We start from the raw sequence: 5,446 nt of genomic DNA, 5'->3' as shown, positions 1-5,446 counted from the left end.
TACAGTACATAGACACATACAGTACATACATATAATGTACGCACATGCACCATAAAGGGGACTGTAGTGTGTAGATCCCAAGGGGGCCCTCTAGTCCCAAAGCTTCCTGATTAGGTCCGTATTAGGCATGTGTGAGGAAATGCATGCCATCTGTTGTATTGTTCTCCAGAGGCACATATGAGAGAGATACAGAGATGCAGGTAACGGCAATCACATCACAAAGCGCCAACCAATCCACAGCATGCGCAAAATGAAATCATTTGTATTATCTGTAAATACATTTCACAGTCCCAGGACTCTGTCGAGCGTTGTATCCGGGCTGTTGGAGAACGAGCCCACAGACACATTTGTCACATTGCACATACGTCTGTCACACTCAGATTACAACATCCATCGCATAACAGTAAGCGATGGCGCACACTCCATCTGCCCGGAGTTGAGCTGTCGAGGTGTGCCGTGAGGAAGCCGTGAGAGGCGGTCTGCTCGCAGGCAAGTACACGGGAGCGTGCCCACATCTCCCCGGCGGAGAAAACAGGAAGAGGTGTCTGTGGCCACTGTTTGATATGGCTAAGGCGATTAATCATGGAGCTCATTTAATTACCAGCGGCCCGAAGCTCATAACACAGAGAGTGGGATAAGATCTGGAGTGTCAGTGGCCGTTAAGCTGCGGCGTCTTCATCGGCCGCTCATGGCGTAACAACGGCAGGCTGGCGCGCAGGGTGTCTGCTCAGGCACGGGCAGCGTGTGTGCGGTAGATATCGAGACGCTCTGGATTACCTTAAGCTGCTGATGTCTGCCAGGGAAGGGGCATACTTTATGATTTCTTTGTTTAGCGCTCAAGCAAGTCAGGCTCACCAGCAAGTGATGCCTGAAAGACTCAGAATTGCTCAGAATTCATGATGTCCAAGTCATGATATGACTGGACCATTGAGCTAGAAAATAAGCTAGACTTGAAAAAATGTTTGGTCAATGGTCAAGTGGAGTTAAGGTAGCATGAGAGAGCCTTTAAACATTCATACCACACCTTCACCCTCCAAAGGCAGAGATTCCACTGCGTGACTTTATTTGGGGTTGGAGTCTTTGTACTGCTGAAGTACACTCCACCGTGTACTTTATTTGGGGTCTGAGTCTTTGTACTGCTGAAGTACACTCCACCGTGTACTTTATTTGGAGTTGGAGTCTATAGTACTGCTGAAGTACACTCCACCGTGTACTTCATTTGGGGTTGGAGTCTTAGTACTGCTGAAGTACACTCCACCGTGTACTGTATTTGGGGTTGGAGTCTTTAGTTTGTACTGCTGAAGTACACTCCACCGTGTACTTTATTTGGGGTTGGAGTCTTTGTACTGCTGAAGTACACTCCACCGTGTACTTTAATTGGGGTTGGAGTCTTTGTACTGCTGAAGTACACTCCACCGTGTACTTTAATTGGGGTTGGAGTCTTTGTACTGCAGAAGTACACTCCCACTGGCTGAGCTGCCCAGGTGTCCTCCTTGTCTCCTGAGCCTGTGCAGAGCACACGACCAGTTCTCATCTGCCCCGTGGGTGGCCAAAGATGTGGCTGACCTGCTGGGTAGTTCTAATCAACACCCACTGACCATGGTCAGTCAGACACCTGGGGCTCCCACTCTGCTGTGTCCAGAAGGTCCACCACATACTGTATGTCCTACAGTAAAGCAAAGAGCTTCAACACGCCGCGTCTCCGCTAACACCACCACACTGCATGTCCACCCCTGTGTGCTTTAGTGAGACCACTGGATGGACGGCATGCGCTCCCTCTCTCCAGATGTGCTGGTGGTGTGGTGGCTCACAGCCCTGTCCCTCCTCCTCCCCATGACTCAGTGCATCCCCATCAGCGGGGCACACACAGAGAGAGAGGCTGTGGCTATTCTGCGCTGTGACACACACACAGAGAGAGAGGCTGTGGCTATTCTGCGCTGTGACACACACACACAGAGAGAGGCTGTGGCTATTCTGCGCTGTGACACACACACAGAGAGAGAGGCTGTGGCTATTCTGCGCTGTGACACACACACAGAGAGAGAGGCTGTGGCTATTCTGCGCTGTGACACACACACAGAGAGAGAGGCTGTGGCTATTCTGCGCTGTGACACACACACAGAGAGAGAGGCTGTGGCTATTCTGCGCTGTGACACACACACAGAGAGAGAGGCTGTGGCTATTCTGCGCTGTGACACACACACAGAGAGAGAGGCTGTGGCTATTCTGCGCTGTGACACACACACAGAGAGAGGCTGTGGCTATGCTGCGCTGTGACACACACACAGAGAGAGGCTGTGGCTATGCTGCGCTGTGACACACACACAGAGAGAGGCTGTGGCTATGCTGTGCTGTCACACACACACAGAGAGAGGCTGTGGCTATGCTGTGCTGTGACACACAGAGAGAGGCTGTGGCTATGCTGTGCTGTGACACACAGAGCCAGGTGAAGTGGATTCCATTAGAGAGCAGAGCAGCACAAAAGGTCTGCAGGCTGCCCAGAGTCCCAGTACAGGCTTAGAGCACAAGATAAGAGCCCACGCTGCTCCTCAGCCCGAGCGTTGAATTATTTAAAGCCCAATCAACAATCGGAGCTGTCTGGAACCAGCTGTTCTGCTTTAGTTTCCAATCCTACCAACATCTTTATTTTTTTTTTCCCGGAAGGACAAACTACATTCCTAGAAAAGACATTTTGATGATTTATGCCTTGATTTCAGCTGAATGAGTGGCTCAAGATCTACATTTCAGACAGATGACATGTTACAGTGTGTTGCACTGTTGTTGTCCTTTTTGTTTAATCTAGCAATTGTTGAATTGAGTTGAGTTATCAGTTATTTCCATGCTAAAGTCCAACATGTAATTCTGTTCATGAGAGGAGAGACAAGACAAAAATGGGCAAAATCACCAACCAAACAATGTACAGTATCCTGTAATATCGCAAATAAACAACTGCAGCCAATACTACTTGTAAAACAGCTATGCAAATCATACAGCATGTTAATGATCGATGACTAAATACAGCAGTTAGCAAAGCCTTACATTGAGGCTGTTTTCTCTGCTGGGTGCAGGCAGACAGCACACGTGATTGCATGTACTGAGGAAGCAGAAGGCTGCTAGCATTTTCTTCCATAGGAACAGGAGATCATGGACACACAGGAGGATAAAATGAAACAGCGCTGCACAACCCCCCACTCAAACAGACAGGCATCCTCCTCTACTATGATGACACTATGAGACATTTCCACAACAAATCATTCATCCAGTCAGTGAGGGAGCCATAATGATGGAGCTGTAGTGTGCATGGCACAGACTTTCAAATGAGTTTGATTAGATGATTACATATAGGATACACGTTTAAGACATTACACTGATATGTAACGGAATGTGCTTGATTTGTTTACAGCTCTTTGGAGATGTTGATCCCCAATGCTTTATGACTCATTTGTTCAACACGTCTTTGTTGTGCGTGCACTTCTGTGAGGCAGAATGTTGCATAATAAACAGGTGTAATAGGGTACTCAGAACGTGTAGGTGTTCCTTTGAAGGATCTAAGATAACTATACCCCTCCAGTCTTAGTTGACCTAGCCTGCCATTTCAATTTCAATGTGGAAAACACATTTATACAGTTCAAATCACAGGTAAGCTATTCAACAGAATTACCTATCGTTCAAAAACTTCACTCTTAGATTCGGGAACGAGCGAACTAAACATCTGATTGTTATCTGCTTCACATGCCCACTCACCGCGTTACTGTGTCAAAGTGGGAAAAGGTGAAACAACAAAGCGTTCAAATGTTATGACGGTACAGACATGCAAGCTATTCGTGAAGTATTCACTATGTAAACACTTCAAACTTATTTGAATTTCCGCGTAAATTAGTTTAGTTTTGTCCTGTGCCTACAAATGAAGTGACACACCCCTATCGACACAAAACCGTTTTCGTAAAAATGTATACCTTCATTAAAAAGAACTCTCTCGATGTGATCAGATTGCCTACAAGCTTTGATCTGTATCTCAATGTTTGAAATGCTGAAATATCGTTCAAATGCAAAAAAAATGCCACTACAGAGGAATAAGATTGAGAAGCAAAGTACCATACTCAAAATAAAATGTATGCGAACAAAATGTATGCTTGATATGCACATACATGCATTTTGCCATTTTGGCTGTGTTTGTAACCTTGTCATGCATACCAATATACCGAGTCCACAGAATGAAAACAACAAAATATGACAAAAACAACACGTAGTCTATTCTTACCGCTTAGGTCTGGTATCTCACTTCCAAACACAATCCAAGTTTTCCGTTGTTGTGACTACGGTTCAGGTAGTCTCTGTGGTTATACGGCAGCCTACTCTTTTGTAGCACCGGTAGTATATCGCGACATGTTGGTGGCAGCTGTGCGATTCTTCAACTGCTGAAGTTGTGCGTCTCTCGGAGATTCTGCACGCGCGCGGGGAGCTGTCCGTGGTGCTGAAAGTGAATGGCGCGGCGCAAAGGATTCCTTGAGACTATAAAAGTGCGAACCTAATTAATATGCTTACGAATTCAATACAGAACAAAAATGTATCCAGTATTAACTAGACATTCTTTCATTAAACTGACTGTGAAGATGACAACATCTACATGCTATGTCTTTCACACAGAGTTGGAGTGAAATTCAGGTGTTAAGTCTCTGTAGAAAGGCGCGAGAAAGCCTTTTCCGCAATTAATTTTCACAGAGACCTAGGTGCCGCCGATTGCGCGTGTTTATCCTTCAATTAAAATGATTCCTAAGTCTGGTTAAAAACACATCACACATAAGACTACGTTAAACAGTCGCCAGTGCTTAATTGCCCATAGTAAATCGACAGCACCGGATTTGAGATCATAAATTGGAATTATCCCGTTTTAAAATATAATAATACTAATAATACACTTCACTCTTCCTCTAAAATATCTGCGATAATGATTCTGTTGTCGCGTTATTAATGAAGTGGAGAAACAGGGAGACCTCCTTCAGCAGGCTATGTCACCGGAATGACAGATGTCCGAGGTAATGACTCGTTTGCACACGGTTCTTGGCAGTATTTCAGGAACATAAATCATTTCCTATTTTAGATCCACATACAAGTTCTAACATGACACCTCTTGCTAGGGAGACCGAGTACCCCCATCCCCCCCCCTCCCCCAAGAGGATAACCACAGGCCTCCAAATGAAGACGAGATATGTTCTGACCTCTCGCCTTTCTCCCAATTCACATTCCAGATGAGGAAAAAAGCAAGGGTTGGGATTTTTGAGCGAACAATTGCGGCACGCACATTTGAAATATTTCATTTATTTCTCGAAGAGTTAAAGTCAAATACACGCGCCTTATTGGCTTTGAAGGTCGTCCTGATTAGCAATATCGGTTGGCGACATCAAAGTCTATAAGATCAATAAGGTGCCTTTTGCGATGTCACAGT

The 5,446-nt window shown here is 45.7% G+C and overlaps 1 protein-coding gene across 1 annotated transcript in view; it reads right to left on the bottom strand.

The window, feature by feature from the left end:
• grm2a (glutamate receptor, metabotropic 2a) overlaps positions 1 to 4,300 on the bottom strand; it is a 34,103-nt gene extending 29,803 nt beyond the window's left edge. The window contains exon 1 of the mRNA XM_062544765.1: positions 4,262 to 4,300. The gene's annotated coding sequence lies outside the window, so the exon portion shown is untranslated. The remainder of the gene's footprint in view (positions 1 to 4,261) is intronic.
• Positions 4,301 to 5,446: the final 1,146 nt, after the last annotated feature.

This window comes from Sardina pilchardus, chromosome 9 (genome assembly GCF_963854185.1).
Source record: "Sardina pilchardus chromosome 9, fSarPil1.1, whole genome shotgun sequence".
NCBI lineage: Eukaryota > Metazoa > Chordata > Actinopteri > Clupeiformes > Clupeidae > Sardina > Sardina pilchardus.
Note: the sequence above shows the minus strand (reverse complement) of the source record. Positions and strands in the feature narration are given on the sequence as shown.